The following is an 18599-nucleotide window of genomic DNA, read 5'->3' on the forward strand; positions in this document are numbered from 1 at the left end:
CCACAAAATTCTTAAAATGTTGCTTTTAATAGTAAAAATGGAAACAGCACTACAAGTCACAGCAGACAGTGGGGTGGATGGCCAACGCGTTTCGCACTGGGGTATCAGTGCTTAGTCATAGCTAAAACAAAAAATGGTACACAACTCAAATATATACACACCTAAACCAAACCTGAACCAGTCATGTGATCCACCTTCACCTGTGGCCAGCCATCGCTAATGAGGAGGGGTGGTAAAAAACAATCAATGGTGATCACCTGGGAGGCTGGATCACATCAGTGGTGAAGTATAACACACACATATGTAAAAGGAACCCAAAGCAATAAGATGGAAAAGGTAAAAAATGGTGAACAAGCCAAGTACAAGATGTATATGAAACAGACACAATAAATATACAAATATGACTAAAGTACAATACGTGATACAGAGCAATGTCATTAAATGCAAATATAAGTGCATGTGTCTCTATTCGACATATAAATCAACATTAAAATAAAAAAATAGAGAGTCCTGTGCATATATGTGCAAATATAATGGGCATCAAAATTGAGTCACATTGTGTAGCAGGAAACTCAAATGTTGTAATCGAAAAAAGGACAATGAGTAGAAGAAAGTGATATAAAGACAGAGGCTCTAAATAATGTGTGAAAGTGGAATTGTGTATATTTATCGGTGACTATAATGACGCTCACATGAAGAGCTATAATAAAATGAGGTATCATCGCTGTACGGCGGAGATGATGACGTGGTGCACGTGACGCACGCACGCCGAGGGAGGAGCAGCCCGCGCCACGGACCGGACCTTGCGACGGGGGATGGAGGAAGCCGGAGGTTCTGAGGGTGCATCGGCGGCAGCGGTAACGGCGCAGAGTGGGAGACTGCAGAGCTGCTAGACCGCCGATTGTTCCCTTCGTGAGGCCGCTCTCCCCCGCCGTTTTAGTCGAGGCCCCCCCTCTCTTCCTCACTCTCCCCTCCGCTCTCTGAAGGAGGTGACGTACCGAGCGGCACAGACAGGAAGGAACAGGTGCCATTTTTTTTTGCAGCGTCGCTTGGTGGGTGCTTTTGGCTCTCGGCCCCTCGTGGATCACGGCTCCTCATCAGGTCCTTATGGAGCCCAGAAAAGCACTTAGGTAATATTTATGCCAATGTTCTCTTTCTGTCCTATGGAAGCACATTTACAGGAAAATTAATCCAGGTGGACAATCTGAAAATCCAGGTAATGGTAAGAACTTTACTTTGTCAGCGCTTGCCATTGGTTTTTTTTTTCTCCCCTCTCCTCTCAAGTGTGAAAGTCATCCGGATTAGCCTGGTAGTGTAAAAATCCTATAAATACTCCTGCATGGAGACGAAAACCTGCCAAGTGAAATTATAACCTATTGTTATTTATCCGGTTTTTTCCTCTCTTCTCTGCTATAGAAAGGCAATGTAGCAATTTATTCACAGACACCCCATAGCTGTTTCAGTAAGAGGGAAGAGGGAACTCACTAATGAGGAGACCTGTGGTACCTGGCAAAATTGTTAAACATCAGAGGGGTACCTGTTGTGAATGGTGCTTACACAAGCTCTATATGTCTCTCTTCATACGTACCTATACAGGAATCCATGCCTTTATGGGTTGATAGCCTTATAGACTGCAGACATTCACTCTGGCGGATAAGTATAAAAACATCAGACATCTCATAGACATTGCACCTGCCCCACAAAACAAATTTAAATCCTGGAAGCATTGTTTGAAATTTTAGGGGTTGGCATGTAATATTCCCTATATCGTTGGGTTAGGCTGGCTGCGAACCCAGGGCTGGATGGTGTTTGACTCCCCTGTCCAAGGTGCCCAACCGAACCAGGTCCACAAGCTCTTAGGCTGCATATACCGCGGACCAGGGCGAATGGTGCTCGATGTCTGAGAGACCCTAGATCTTGTATTCATAAAAACATCTGCTAAGCACGGGGGGGTTGGGAGGAAGTTACTGGCGGCTATCGCATGGCCTGCCCCACTACACTTTAGGCGCTGACTAAACTATAAAGAAAAAGAAAGAAAAAAGAAAAGAAAAAAAAAAAAGAAGGGGGGTGCAAATACAGCCCACATCATAGGATTGTTGCTGCGTAAAAACCGCAAGGCCCCCCGCAGTGGAAAAATCCTAAGAAAGCCTTAAATCTAAACAGGGAGTGCCCAGCGCTTATAACTAAGGGCGTGCAATCCTTCTTTTCAAAAACCCGCCTTAGCACAAACAGGTAAATCCTCGGCCCATTTTTTTTTTCTTTTAATCTATGGAAATACCCGGTGCCAAATACCCACCAAGAATTAATTAACACCCCCAAAATTGTGCAAAATTGCCCCCTAGGGAGCTATAAAAACTCTCATAAAAAATAAAAAGGGGGAGGGGGAGAAGCTCCCCATCCTCTGATCAAACTGGGGAAATGCATCAGAGCGACAAAGAAATATAACATGAACAGATCAACTAGGGGGGCGGCCCCGAAAATCCCTAAAGATAGCTCCACTACCAGTACGATTAGACACTATATGACGCCGGAAGGAAGCTCTAAGAGCCCAGGACTGATAAAAAAAGCAGAAAAAACTGGGACAAACAAAAAGGGAATAGGGGGGGTGGAAACCCCAAGTGCGGATACTTCAACAGAACTTGATCATGCAGTCAGCCAGAGAACACTCTCCCCCTTCAAAATAGGGAGGGAATAGGGAATATGGCTCCCAGGGGATCTACTAGAAAGTCCAGCACGTTCAAGGAACGATCCAGTAATAGGAAATGACTGAAGTAAAATTTTTATCCTATAATGTAAAGGGTCTAAATTCAGCTGTCAAAAGATTAAAAGTTCTGGCCGAGATTGAGCAACTCAGAGCGGATGTGGTATTTATTCAAGAATCTCACTTGACCATAGACGCAAACATTAAATTATACTCCCCGGCGTACCCCATTTGGTTTTATGGTGACTCCATCTCCAAACGAGCAAGGGGTGTGGCCATCGGGTTTACAAGAGGCTTTGGATTCACGCTTGAGGCGAGGCTGACGGATCCCGAAGGGAGATTTTTATTTCTCAAAATAAAGTTCGAAAATGTAATCTATACTCTAGCAAATATATATTCCCCAAACGTACACCCAACCCAATACTTAGGTAAAATTTTGGGAAAACTGAATAATTTTGCTGAGGGACACAATACTGATGGGGGATTTAAACTTTGTATTTAATCCGATAGAAGATAGTACGTTCTGTGGGAAGGCGACAAAAAATGAGCATTTGCAGAGAATCAAACATAAGTTACACGAACGCCAATTAGTGGACGTTTGGCGGATTTTTCATCCAAAAGAACATGACTACACATTTTTCTCCCCTCCCCACGGAACTTACTCTAGAATAGACTACATCTTGGCGGATCACGGGCTGCTCGACTCTATCACAGAGACTGAAATTGGAATCATGACGGTGTCAGACCATGCTCCAATAACAATGAAAATTATATCATCCACACAAAAGAGGCAACGGCCGGTGTGGCGCCTGGATGATAGCCTGATTCGAGACGTAGGAGGGGCTAGAAGAGTGGAGGCCGAACTAAAACAATTCTTTCATATCAACGATACAGCAGAGATTTCCAGTGCAACCCTTTGGGAGACTCACAAAGCGTATATTAGAGGAATTTTAATTGCCGAGGGCGCTAAAAAAAAAAAAGAAAGGAAAAGTAAAGCCAACTCCCTGAGGAAAGAGATAGAGACCCTAGAAAGCAAACATAAAGAGCAAAGACTAAAAGAGACCTACCTTAATCTAACCCTGAAAAGAGATGCACTTAAGGAAATCATGGAACAGGAAGCAAGGTACAAACTAAACTGCATCTCCAAGGAGAGGTACATATGGGGTAATAAACCAAGTAAGCTGTTAGCCAAAATGGCCCAAAAAAAGAAAACTAGGAACTACATTGAAAAAATTAAGGGGAAAAATGGGAACTTGGTTCATGCAACTCCCGAAATCGCAGACAGTTTCAAAAACTATTATGAGGAATTATACACAATAAAACACCCAGGTTTGCAGGAAGGGGAAAGGGAGGAAGAGACCAGAGACTTTCTCGTAAAGGCAGGACTTCCTAGATTGGAGGAGACGGAGAGTTTGGATATGGATCGCCCCATAACCGAGGCAGAAATTAAAATAGCACTAAATACCACTACGGGCGGAAAAAGCCCGGGCCCGGACGGGTTCTCAATCATGTACTATAAGAGATTTAGCAATATACTGATTCCAAGGTTGTGCAAATACTTTAATGGGCTAGGCTCCGAATTCGAAGCCAGCAGTGAAGCAACAGCGGCCGTGGTCGCTTTAATTTTGAAAGAAGGGAAAGACAGCACTCTCTGTTCGGGATACAGGCCTATTTCGCTGTTAAATTCAGACATCAAGCTGTTTGCCAAAATCCTTGCAGGACGCCTGAAGGGGGTTATGCACTCCTTGGTGCACCCCGACCAAGTAGGATTTGTACCCAACAGAGAGGGCAAAGACAATAGCCTAAGGGCAATTCTCCTGCTTCAGACCATTAGGCAGAATAAATCCCCCGGTCTACTCCTGTCAGTTGATGCTGAAAAAGCTTTTGACAGGGTAGACTGGGGGCTCATGACGGAGACCCTTACTACCATGGGAATAGGATATAGGATGTCCCGTTGGATTAAAACACTGTACCTCCATCCTACCGCAAAAATTAAAATAAACGGAACGCTATCGGAATCATTCTAAATTAAAAATGGAACAAGGCAGGGGTGCCCCCTGTCTCCCCTTCTCTTCATACTATCATTGGAGCCACTGTTGGCTACTATCCGTAAGGATCCTGATATTAATGGAGTAGGAGTAGACGGGGAGGAACATAAATTATCGGCCTTCGCCGATGATATATTATTTTATGTAACCAACCTGGTCAAATCCATTTCAAAGCTCACCAAAGTATTGAAACAATACGGGAATATTTCTAACTTTAAAATAAATATAAATAAATCAGAAATTTTGAATATTAATTTAAATAAAAGTGAGGTAGGATTAGTAAAGGAAGTCTGTGCCTTTCCCTGGACTAAAGAACTAAAGTACTTAGGTATTAAACTTGCCAATACAGTACAGAAGATGTATAAAATAAACTATGTTCCCTTACTAAATGAGATTAAGAACGAATTAAAAAACACGGCAAATAAACCTATATCATGGATCGGACGTATAAATATGCTGAAGATGGTCGTAGTCCCAAAAATTCTTTATAAATTTTTACTGGTACCAATCGCCCTTCCACAGCAATTTTTGAGCATTCTGAATACCTTGCTACTAAACTATGTATGGAAAAACAAGAAGCATAGAATATCTCTCTCCACACTAAAACAGGGAAAGCTGCATGGCGGGTTGGGTGTTCCGGACATCAAAAGTTACTATAAAGCGGCGGTCCTATCGCGGGCGGTTGAATGGGCTCGTGACAGGCCAGATAAAAGATGGGTGCAAATCGAGAAAGCGTTAACTAGCAAATATTTGAATAATATCATATGGATCCCTACACAACACAGAGCACTAGATCACAAAACACATGATATAACACGACACACATTAAGAATATGGGACAGAACTCAGGCACAATTAGAGGGGAAATTTAATTCCCCACTAACGAATTTAAAAGAAAATCCTTATTTTGCACCTGGGGAAAACAAAATTGGAGGGAACTGGATTAGGAAAGACACAGTGCACTTAGGAGATATCATTAATGACGGAGAGATAATGACCTACGGAGATTTGAAATCCAAAACGGACTATTGGAATCTCGATAGGTGGCATTATTCCCAGCTGCATCACTTTGTGCGGCACCTCCCCCGCCCACTACGGACGGAGGCGGAGCTGACTCCACTTGAGAGGATTTGCAAATCCAAGAATTCAAAGGGCACTATCACTAAACTCTACGGGATATTGGTCAAGATAGGGTCTCGGGGAGAAGCACCCTTTATAGATAAATGGGAAAGAGAGTTGGGTATCACGAGAGGGACAAACACTTTTCAGAGGATCATTCAATTAACTCACTCATCTGCAATAGACGTTCGCACAGCCGAAGCAAATTACAAGTGCTTCTCAGGGTGGTACATCACCCCTGATAAAGCTAATAAATTTAAAGCAAGCCAGCCCGCTGAGTGCTGGCGGGGTTGCTCAGAAATAGGCACGATGGCCCATTTATGGTGGCTATGCCCAAAAAGTCCCCATGTCTGGAACTGGATCGACGAAGTAGAGGAAACGTACAGGTCAGAAGAACTAAGGGATAGTCATCTGGAAAGGAATGGGGAATATAGGGAGAAATGGGCAAAATGGAAGGAATACAAAAAAACATGGAGCTACGCTGAGAGAGTCAGGGTCTGTTAGGAACAGGAAATGTGTAAGTGGGCATTAACCCACTTGCACCTCCTGTTCGCCCTTTTATCGACTACTATCAGAGGGATATACAAAAATAGTTTCCTTTGCTGAACTTGTTAGGGGATATCTTAGAGGAGAATAGGACGAGAACCCTGGGAGCCATGGGGGGGGGGGGGGGGGGGGGGAGGGCGTAAATAATTGTAAAAATTCTTTTTCTGTTAAATGTTATTGGGCTTCGACCAGCAGGGTGTAGGGTCAATGCCTTTCAGCCCTATTGGTTGGCCGACATAGAAACCATAATACTTACGATTAAAAAAAAAAAAAAAGAGAATGCAGAATAAATACCACATATGATGCAAACCACAACCTGAGACGTAAGAAGCATCAAATCATGAGCTGGTCTCTAGAATTTGGTAAAAGAAAGCTGAGGTGGTAAAAAAAAAAAAAAAGAGAGATAAAATGAGGTATATGGTGTGCGGTTCAAGATCCTATTGACTAAATAGGTCAAATACACACTAATCAAAAAAAGTGATAGTGACGAGTGTATAGAATAGGAGAATTTGGGTAATCGGTGTGTGTGTCCATGTATCCAGAAACGCAGTGGAGAGCGAAGGCAAAATGTACTAGGGAGATACAAAAATGAGTATAGCTCCCATAACATTGCCCTAAATGCCCATGTGTATTATTATTCAGAGCATGTGCTGTAATAAAAAGGCCTAGACAAAGTTTTTAGGTCAAAAAAATATGTTCAATGTTGGATGTTGAAAACTTCAAAGTTGTCAATCATGAGGCCATCATGTGGATTAGGCATCATATAGAAGAACAGAGGCAACACGCAAGAAACTCTCTGAACAATAAACAAAAATATATTAAATGTTGGATGTTGAAACCTTTAAAGTTGTCAATCATGAGGCCATCAAGAAAATATGTGAAGGGTTAGTGTGTAAGTGGACTAGGCATCATATAGAAGAACAGGGGCAACAAGCAAGAAACTCTCTGAACAATGAACATCTGCCAATATAAAGACTAAAATATGTCCACATATAACAGAGGATTGTTATAAGCAATAATTTGATTATAATGAAATTATGTAATAGAATAAAATAGAGTAAGCATGTGCACCCAAAAATGGATGCTGTGTAGGAAAGGCTCGATAAATCGGCCGATCCTATACATGAGTGGTCCTTATTGAAAAAGCCCTCCAGAGCCTCATGAAACCAACGAGAAGGGATGGTAAATAGTGACTGTACTGGATACAATATGTGGAAATGTAGTTGTCTCAGCGCATAGTGTCACAAATGCGTATGGAAATATAATCAAAATAATAAAAGAAGACAGTTTGCGCTGAACTATATGTTTGTAGGTGGGATGAGAATAAAGAAGGGAAAAGAAAAGTAAAAGATTGTGTAAATAAGTAGAGGAGTGTTACGAGACCTTTGAGATATTATTGCGGTGGCATCTATAATGTGGTCTCTCTCATGTGTGCTGAAAATTATGTTGATTGATATCTGACTAAATTGTCTGGTATTTCTAGTGTTAATAGCCCAGCAAAAGACATAAGTGTGAGGTCTAGAATAGACAAATCACTGAATGAACATACCAATACTTCTGTTTTTGTTGTAGTAGGACCCTCAATAGAGGAGTATGATGTGTAAATAACGTAGCGACTGCAAGAAAGTCCACAAAGTTCATTTAAATACATAAAAAAAAATGCATGTAAATGTGCTTAAACCATGAAATGAAGATGGTATCTGGACAGCAATAACACAAACAAGAGGAGTGTATGTAAAATAAAAGGTATAAATGAACAGAGAAGACAGGCTGGGGATAGCTCTTAATAGTCATAGAAATGAGAAACATCCCATTCGAAGTTTAACCCCTTCGGAATTCTGGTTTGGAGAGAAAATATCCCAAAAACCTCCTGTCTACATAGTTTTTTGAATTTGTCACCCCCTCTAATGGAAGTAGTAATGTTCTCTATACCTTGTATGGATAAACTAGTTACATCCTTGGAATGCACAGTGTTCCAGTGGTGAGCCACATTCGTATTATGATTTTTATCAATGTCATATAGATGGTCAGAGAGCCTGTTTCTTAGGCCTCTTTCACACTGGGCGGATCAGTAATGATCTGCCCCGTGCACCTCCGCTTGCTCAGCGGGGATTGCTCCATTGATCCCCGCTGAGTCGGCGGATGACAGGGCGGTCCCCGCACACTCTGCAGGGACCGCCCTGTCTTTTCTCCGCTCCCCCCTATGGGGGGGATCGGATGAACACGGACCGTATGTCCGTGTTCACCCGATCCGATCCGCCAGATGGAAGGAAAAGTAGATTTTTCCTCCGTCACACTTTGGCGGATCGGAGCGGGTCGGATGTCAGCGGGCATCTCACCGCTGACATCCGCGGCTCCATAGAGGAGCACGGAGCGTCCGTACAGGTCCACAAAAAAAAAACTGACAGACGGACCTGTACGGGCGCTCAGAACCCTTAGCCTGCGAATAGTGCGACCCACGTACTGCATTTGACATGCATTACAACTGATGACATATACTATAAATTCTGTGTTACAATTAATGAACTCTTTGATTTTAAAAATCTTCTCACAGGTATAGGAGTGGACATACTGTCCCATTTTATGTGGCCACAGTATCTGCATCCCCTAGCCCCACACTTGTAGGTGCCCTGAAATTGTAGCCAATTAGTGCTGGCTGGCGTGCTCAAAAATATGCTAGGTGAGAGGGTGCTTCCCAGGGTTGGTGCCCGCCGGGACACTGTTTTTATGCCCTTTTTCAGAATGTTCTGATAAACCGCATCATTATAGAAAATCGGGAGATATTTGTCAATAGTGTTTTTTATATATTTGAATTTCAGACTGTATGGTGTAGAGAAAACTGGAATATCATTAACCTCTTCCCAACCGCTCCATAGACAAAAGACGTCTACAGAGCGGTTGAGTTATTCCGGGAGGACGTCCCTGGGACGTCCTCCCAGAATCCTTCACTCGCGCGCCCCCTGCGGCGCGCTCCCGGAATCATCTGTGAGTGCCGGGTCTAGAAGACCAGGCGCATCACAGATCGCGGTAAATCGCCGCTGATAGCGGCGGTTTACCACGTGATCGCTCCGTCAAATGACGGAGCGATCACTTGTAAACAAACCGGCGTCATGTAAGGACGCCGGTTCCTCCCTCTCCTCTCTGTACCGATCGGTACAGTGTGAGAGGAGGGGGGGGGGGAGCGCGGGGTGTCAGCAGCTGCTGTGGGATGGATCTGTGACAAATGCAGTCACAGATCCATCCATCCCTCCCTGTGCAATACTCTGCAGTACCATCAATACTCTGCAATACCCCCCACACTCTGCAATACCCCCCACACTCTGCAATACCCCCCCCCACACTCTGCAATACCCCCCCCCACACTCTGCAATACCCCCCCCCCCACACTCTGCAATACCCCCCCCCCCCACACTCTGCAATACCCCCCCCACACTCTGCAATACCCCCCCCCCACACTCTGCAATACCCCCCCCCCACACTCTGCAATACCCCCCCCATACTCTGCAATACCTGCCAATATGACAGAAACGAGAATTTTTTTTTATTTTTACAGAATTTTCAGTGTTTTTTCTTTTATAGCGCAAAAAATAAAAAACCCAGAGGTGATCAAATACCAACAAAAGAAAGCTCTATTTGTGGGGAAAAAAAGGACAAAAATTTAAGATGGGCACAATGTTGTATGACTGAGTTATTGTCATTCAAATTGTGAGAGCACCAAAAGCTGAAAATTGGTCTGGTGAGGAAGGGGGTTTAAGTGCCCAGTGGTCAAGAGGTTAAATGATGCAGAAGATTTTTTGCTGGTGGGGGCATTTTTATTTAAGAGAGACTCTCTGGGGACCACACTGGCTTTAGACAGAGCTCTATTAATTATTTTATTTGGATAACCTCTCTCTTTGAATCTTTTTGACATGTTTATGGCCTCATGAGTAAAGTCTTCTGAAGAACTACAAAGGCGTTTAAGCCTTAAAAATTGGCCATAGGGCAATCCATTAATGGTGTGTCCAGGATGGGATGAATCTGCCCGAAGGAGGGCGTTTCCTGCTGTTTTTTTCCTACGTGACCCAGTGAGAATCTGCCCACGAGTCCTGAGAGTTTGACATCCAGAAACTCAATGGTGACAGCTTGTAAATTAGCCATAAAATGGAGGTTGAGGTCATTGTCATTGAAATAGAAAAGCCAATCATGCAAGTCAACTGTGCTGTCAGATACAATGAACAGTAAGGGCTCTTTCACACGTCCGCTCAGTTTTTTAGATCATTTTTTTGTTCCATCAGTTGATCCGTTTTTTCATCCGTTTTCCGTCCGTTTCCGATCCGTTTTTCGTCTGTTTTTCCATCCGTTTTTTTTTTTTTTTTTGGGGCTTTTTACATATTTTGATGAAAAACGGATGTTAGCGGATCGGATGGTAAACGGATCGTCCACTAACGTCCGTTTTTCATCCGTTCCGTTTTTTTGACGGAAGAAAAATAGGGTTTTCTTCCGTTCAAAAAAACGGAGCTTAACGGAGACGGACGTTAACGGACGTTAGCGGATGCTCATCCGCTAACGGACGCTAACCCATAGGAAAGCATTGCGGTCCATTAACGGACGTCCAAAAAACGGACGAACAGGAACGGACGTGTGAAAGAGCCCTTAGTCGTCAACGTAGCGACAATAAAAAGAGGTGTCAGAGCGGCGGGGGCTACCACATCCAAAGATGCGGGACCTCTCCCACCAACCCATGTATAGATTGGCAAGGGAGGGAGAAAATTTGGCTCCCATGGAGGCCCCGCATCTCTGAAGGTAGTAGTCCCCGTCAAACATGAAAAAATTATGGGTCAAAAGATATTTATATTGGTAGATGTTCATTGTTCAGAGAGTTTCTTGCGTGTTGCCCCTGTTCTTCTATATGATGCCTAGTCCACTTACACACTAACCCTTCACATATCTTCTTGATGGCCTTATGATTGACAACTTTAAAGGTTTCAACATCCAACATTTAATATATTTTTGTTTATTGTTCAGAGAGTTTCTTGCGTGTTGCCTCTGTTCTCCTATATGATGGCTAATCCACATGATGGCCTCATGATTGACAACTTTGAAGTTTTCAACATCCAACATTGAACATATTTTTTTGACCTAAAAACTTTATCTAGGCCTTTTTATTACAGCACATTAGGGGTGCAACGGATCACAGTTCATCCGTGATCCGAACGGGTCACCCCCTTCGGATCGGATCACACTGTGATCCGCGGATTGCCACGGCTCCGGAGCTAGGCCGAAGCCGCGGCCTTTCCTAATGTTACGGCGGCAGCTCCGGAGCTAGGCCGAAGCCGCAGCCTTTCCTAATGTTATGGCCGCGGCTTCGGCCTACCTCCGGAGCCGCGACCATAACGCTAGGAAAGGCCGCGGCTTCGGCCTAGCTCCGGAGCCGCCGCCGTAACATTAGGAAAGGCCGCGGCTTCGGCCTAGCTCCGGAGCCGCGGCCATCTTGGTACACCCGGCGGCGGCCCTCCTCTGTTTACACCCACAGAGGAGGAGCCCGCACTCGGACACACCGCTCGGGGAGTGCCTGTCGGTACTAGCTGAGAGGGGGTCACTGTACTGAGGGGTCACTGTACTGAGGAGGGGGGGTCACTGTACTGAGGGGGGGATCACTGTACAGAGGGGGGGGGGGGATCACTGTACAGAGGGGGGGGGGATCACTGTAAGGAGGGGGGGTCACTGTGAGGAGGGGGGGGTCACTGTGAGGAGGGGGGGGTCACTGTGAGGAGGGGGGGGTCACTGTGAGGAGGGGGGGGACATGTGGATATTACAGTGGGGTTTTTTTTTTTTTTTGCCGATCCGAAAAATGATCCGATCCGTGACTCCTGATCCGAGGAACGATCCGAACCGTGAGTTTTTTGATCCGTTGCACCCCTACAGCACATGCTCTGAATAATAATACACGTGGGCATTTAGGGCAATGTTATGGGAGCTATACTCATACTCACTGCATTTCTGGATACATGGACACACACACCGATTACCCAAATTCTCCTATTCTATACACTCGTCACTATCACTTTTTTTGATTAGTGTGTATTTGACCTATTTAGTCAATAGGATCTTGAACCGCACACCATATACCTCATTTTATTATAGCTCTTCATGTGAGCGTCATTATAGTCACCGATAAATATACACAATTCCACTTTCACACATTATTTAGAGCCTCTGTCTTTATATCACTTTCTTCTACTCATTGTCCTTTTTTCGATTACAACATTTGAGTTTCCTGCTACACAATGTGACTCAATTTTGATGCCCATTATATTTGCACATATATGCACAGGACTCTCTATTTTTTTTATTTTAATGTTGATTTATATGTCGAATAGAGACACATGCATTTATATTTGCATTTAATGCTCTGTATCACGTATTGTACTTTAGTCATATTTGTATATTTATTGTGTCTGTTTCATATACATCTTGTACTTGGCTTGTTCACCATTTTTTACCTTTTCCATCTTATTGCTTACTGTAGCTTTGGGTTCCTTTTACATATATGTGTGTTATACTTCACCACTGATGTGATCCAGCCTCCCAGGTGATCACCATTGATTGTTTTTTTACCACCCTTCCTCATTAGCGATGGTTGGCCACAGGTGAAGGTGGATCACATGACTGGTTCAGGTTTGGTGTGTATATGTTTGAGTTGTGTACCATTTTTGTTTTAGCTATGACTAAGCGCTGATACCCCAGTGCGAAACGCTTCAGCTATTCACCCCACTGTATTCTGTGACTTGTAGTGCGGTTTTCATTTTTTACTATTAAAAGCAACATTAAGAATTTCGTGAAAGTGCAGCTGTCCAGTCTTTTTCTCCAGTCTTCGCAAATTCAGCTCTATAGACTGGCATTCCCTGAAATCGCGGCCGTGAATCGCGGCAAAAACGCAGCCACGAAATCGCAGTAAAATCGTGATTTTATCGCAATTTTGAATTCGCAGCAGTGTGAACTTAGCCAAAAGCAGAAAACCGGCTTGTGTTTACAGCTGTGATCAGTTGTCATTGGAAACAGCTAATCACATGACAAAGGGCCACTGTGATTGGCTCTTTACCCCAATCGAAAGGCTGCAGGGGAAGCGCAGTCATGGAGGGGGGAGAACATCCATGTACACCCTCCTTCAAAATTAGGCCCGTGCTGTAGCCGTCTTTCAGCTAAAGCATGGGCAGGAAGGGTTATTAGAGATTATATAAGGGCTAAATCTGTGTTTTTAGTGCATGTTCAAACTGCAAGGGCTGGTTCACACCACAAAAACGCACTCCAGATCAGTTCAGAATGCGCATGTAGAATGCGTTTCCGGATCCATTTCTAGATGCTTTTTTCTTTCCACTGTACTGGGGATCGTCTCTGCCGCTACCGATGGATCTGTACCACGTTTATCATAAAGAGGACCGCCCGTCATTGAAAAAAAAAATACCAAGGTTATGACAGCCATCTGCCATAACAACGGTATTTAACGTCAAAGGACTGACATATATCGGCGGTGGGCAGTCCAGAAGTTGTTAAAGTGGAACTAAAGTTCCACTGTAAAAAACTGTGAGCGGGGGGCTTTTATTGCAGAAGAGACATGCACGCTCGTCTGCAATAAAATGCCTCTACCTAACTGCTCGCCATCAACTCTGGCATTGTAAACGGAGATGCGCAGGTCAGATTACAGCGATGAGCCAGTCGCCAAGTGCCAGGACAGCCTCCTGTGCATGCGCATTCATTGGCCGGTCATCCCCCACCGGCCAATGAAGTGGCTCAAAGACTGGCACTCAGAAGAAGATGCCAGCACAGGATTGATGGACAGGCAAGTATGGAGACTTTAATTACAATTTAACTCATGTACTAGGTTTTAAAGCATTGCCTAAGGAGAATTTTGGGTACCATCATTTTTAATGGTTTCATGGGTGTGCAGTTTTAAGACTTCACATCCATTTGCTCGACTCAACCCCATCTTTTATATTTCAAACCGGTTGTAAGCCCAGTGAAAAAGAAATAAATAAAAACACAACCTGTTAGGCTTCTTTCACACAAGGCGGACTTTGTCGCTACAAAGTCCGCAAGCTCAGCGGGAGATCTCTCCGCTGAGCCGGCGGATGACAAGTCCCTCTCTGCTCACTGAGCGGGGAGGGGCTTGTGCAGCGCTGCAGTCTCCTATGGAGAGATCTGATCCGATATGGATGGATGGGGATGTATCGCCATGTCTAATTTTGGCGGATCGGATGTCAGCTGACATCCGACGCTCCATAGGATTGCACGGAGCGGCCGTTCAGGTCCTCCGACAAAACTGACAGTCGGACCTCAACGGTCCGACCGTGTGAAAGGGACCTAAGACAAAGGCATAATGAGCTAGTATGCGCATCATACCAGCTCATTATATATAGTTACATAGTAGGGGAGGTTGAAAAGAGAAAAGTCCATACTATGTGTGTGAATATATGTCAGTATTACATTGTATATCCCTGCATGTTGCTCAGTTTACTTATCTAATCGGTTTTTGAAACCAAATCCCCCCCCCACTGCCTGTGGAAGGGAATACCACATCCTTGCAGTTCTTACAGTAAAGAACCCTCTACGTAGTTTGATGTGGAGTTGCACCCTCTTTTACAAGTCCTAGGCATCCCCTGCTGCTCTATTCCCTTTATACAGAATTGGTATATATTTTTTTAAACTTACCGTTTTATTTTTGATTTTCATCTCCACTTCCTGATTCCAGCCACGGCCTGAGCGCATCATCCCCTGTCCGCTATGCCTCCTGAGAGATGTCAGTCATCAATCCCGGGAGTCAATAGGCGTCACTGGGCCGTAGCACCGCGGTGCTTTACCGCGCATGCACAGGAGCTAGCCGCAGTCGAGAACCATTGTGGTCTCGAGCGGGCGGAGGCGGCGAGATGGTTAAACGTCAGCAACAGCCCCGCCCACACCACTTACATGCCCCGAATCACGCTTTCGCGAATGTTATGTATATCCAGGGTCCAGAAAAAAATTTGGACTCGAGGGGGCAGGCAGAAGTAGAGAGTTGGTGGGAGGAGTAGATAGAGCAGAGCTTGGAGAGGGGGGCGGGCCCCCGTGCATAGCACGAGTCCAAGTACAGAATATTGTTCTGCCATCAAATACGCTGCCACTGTGCCCGCAAAACGCATACATGTGCTGGGGGCAATGCGATTTGGTGGGGGCAAGGCAATTTATCCCTCATTTGCTTCAGTGCCATGCACATCTGCAGCTCTTTTCTCCTATCAATCCTTGGTCTCACCGACTTTGCTGCGGGAGCCATTGGCAAGGGAGCGGTGGACGCAGACAATGAGGCTCAGGAGCAAGCCTGCACAAGTGCCCCCATGGAAAGTGTCTGTCTATAGGGGCAAATGCTAGAGGGGAGGAGCCGAGAGTGCCAGTGTTCCGTCAGACTCGGTAATGGTAACATTCCGTCAGCTGCACATGCGTCCACTGCTACCAGATTTGCTCACCTGACACATCTTGCAGTCAGAAGGCAGCAGACACCTTACTACACCAAGCTACGTCTTGAATATCAGAGTAATTATAGCCATAAAGTGAGCGTATATAAAATATAGTAATTGACATGTGCAATTTCGAAAGGCTAAATAAAGGTTTAGCGCTGAGCACTGCGTGGCGGAATTATCGGGGTCGCCACAGTCGCATATGCGACTGGGCCCTGCAGATCCGCCACTTCAGGGGGGGGGGCCCACCTGTGTGTCAGTGTGGTAATAGCAAAAAACAAAAGAACAAAAGCTGGACAGCCGCACTCCAAAATTTTCTTTAAAAGAGATGTCTTTTATTTTCAACTGTGCATACAGTCACTGCAAGCCCACAAAAATCAGTATGGCCAACGTTTCGCACTGGCGTCAGTGCTTAGTCATGGCTAGCAAGGTTCACACTACAAATGAAATATATAGTATATATTTCATTTGTAGTGTGAACCTTGCTAGCCATGACTAAGCACTGACGCCAGTGCGAAACGTTGGCCATACTGATTTTTGTGGGCTTGCAGTGACTGTATGCACAGTTGAAAATAAAAGACATCTCTTTTAAAGAAAATTTTGGAGTGCGGCTGTCCAGCTTTTGTTTTTTGCCATTACCGCATCGCCAGCACCCTGGTGGTTCAACAACCCCTGATCATCAAGAGGCTCACCTGGAGCGGTGAGAATTCTGTCTGTGTGTCAGTGCGAGGGGCCGTCAATATGGCTTTGCTGACTACTGGGAGGCCCGCCCTTTTGTTCCGCCGCGGGGGAGAGAGAGAGAGAGAAGAGAGGACGGACACTGAAAAATTAAGTCAGCTGACACCAATCGGGTGGAGGGGAGGTGCTCTCCCCATGAGGAAAGGCACGGTGACGGAAGTAAGTGATGGCTTGCAGTGCAATCGATCCATCCAAACCACCACCTCTACTTCTTACTGATCCCATCACAGAGGTGATGGAGGAGATAGGGGGTGCCCCCCCCATGTACCACTGCTGCCAACCCCCCCCCCCCCCCCCCCCAAGTACCACCGTTGCAACCGCCCCTCCCAGTACCATCGTTGCCACCCCCCCCCCCCCCAAGTACCACCGCTGCCACCCCCCTCCTCAATTATCACCACTGCCACCCCCTCAACATCACCACTGCCACCCCCCTCCCTCAACTACCACCACTGCCACCCCCCTCCCTCAACTACCACCGTTCCTGCCTCCCTTAAAAAATATATATCAAAATCATGATTTTTTGGGGGGGATTGGGGGGCTTTCGTGATTTATTGCACCGGGCCCTGAAGTTTCTAGTTACGCCTCTGGTGCGTGGTGTACAAACTTTAACCTCCTACCTCCCTTCCTACTGCTGGCGTCAAGCTTCTTTCAAATATACACATCCAGTGTCACAGATGTCAACATACTATATTTATTTAAATCCGCTCACATTTTTTGCTAAAATTACTCTGAAATTCAAGATGTAGTAAGATGTCTGCTACCGCCTTCTTCTGACTGCAGGTGTTCCGTCACATTTCCAACTCTGGTAGCGGTGGTTGCATAGAAAATAAAGATAATTGGATTGATTCAAGAATCAACGGAAACGTTAATCACATTACAGGAAAAACGAAGGGGCGCACGAGTCACTATCACGCTCTATCGTCTCTATCAGGGGGGGGGGGGGGGGGGGGCGATCTCCATTCATTGTATGCTAGACCATTGCTCACATTATTTCATATGAACAAAAACACAAATGCGTACTTACACGAGAGCTTATAAAACACGACTCCTGTTTCCAATGTACTGGTCGATGCTACAATAGAGTTCACTAGCAAAGGAGAGGAAGCACGTGACTGACTAGGTCACGTGACCGAGGACAACCACTACAGTACGACTTGTCTAGCTTGGAAGCGGCTAGTATTCATTCACTACGTTGGAAGTGATGTTAGTGGAGAGAAGAAATAGGCGGAGTATACACGGTGTGAACTGAGAGCCAGAAAAACGTCAGTCAATGACTGCATGTTCCTACAAGATACTTATCTGGAGACTTCAATAAGTGATCTAGGGATGCAGGGGGGAAACAGATGGGTGACACTCGAGTGCACTGTCAGTACTGAAGGCCGACCTAGGGGGTACAGAGTAAGGAGAGATGGGTGATACTTGTGTGCAATGCTGAATGACATTGAGGTGCTAGGGCTCCCTGCATTTCGACTTGTGCTGCTGTGCATCAATTGTGCTGTTTTGGATTGAAGCTTCCAGTGTGAGTTGGCGCCTGTGCAATGCAAACATTACATTAAGACCCCTTTCAAACAGGAGGCATTTTTCAGGTGCTTAAGGGCTAAAAATAGCGCCTGAAAAATGCCTCCCCTGCAACCCCAGTGTGAAAGACTGAGTGCTTTCACACTGGATCGTTGCAGGACGTTAGAAAAAGTCCTTTTTGTACGCATTTTACCCCTTCTTCGGTCGCTAGCGGGAGTTAAAAATCGCCCTGCTAGCGGCTAAAATGATGGTAATGCGCGGCTTAAACTAGAAAAGTGCCGCTGCCGCGGAGCGGTGCCAGTGTGAAAAGGCTCTGATTGACACCAAGGTACAATTCTTGCCCCCAGCAAATGAGCGAGACAAGCTGCAGTCCGAGAGTAACTGCTAACCTGATCATTGATCGCTGTGGGCTATTGAATCCTGAACCATGCACTCTCTGCTTTACATTTACCAGCATAGGTT

At 45.2% G+C, this 18599-nt stretch overlaps 1 protein-coding gene across 2 annotated transcripts in view; it reads right to left on the minus strand.

Moving 5' to 3' along the window:
* Positions 1-17812, minus strand: part of MEN1 (menin 1) — a 714178-nt gene extending 696366 nt beyond the window's left edge. The window contains exon 1 of one of the 2 annotated variants that reach the window (XM_040328762.1): positions 17644-17812. The gene's annotated coding sequence lies outside the window, so the exon portion shown is untranslated. The remainder of the gene's footprint in view (positions 1-17643) is intronic. The other variant, XM_040328763.1, reaches the window with a different exon arrangement.
* Between the last annotated feature and the right edge of the window lie 787 nt (positions 17813-18599).

This window comes from Rana temporaria, chromosome 11 (genome assembly GCF_905171775.1).
Source record: "Rana temporaria chromosome 11, aRanTem1.1, whole genome shotgun sequence".
NCBI lineage: Eukaryota > Metazoa > Chordata > Amphibia > Anura > Ranidae > Rana > Rana temporaria.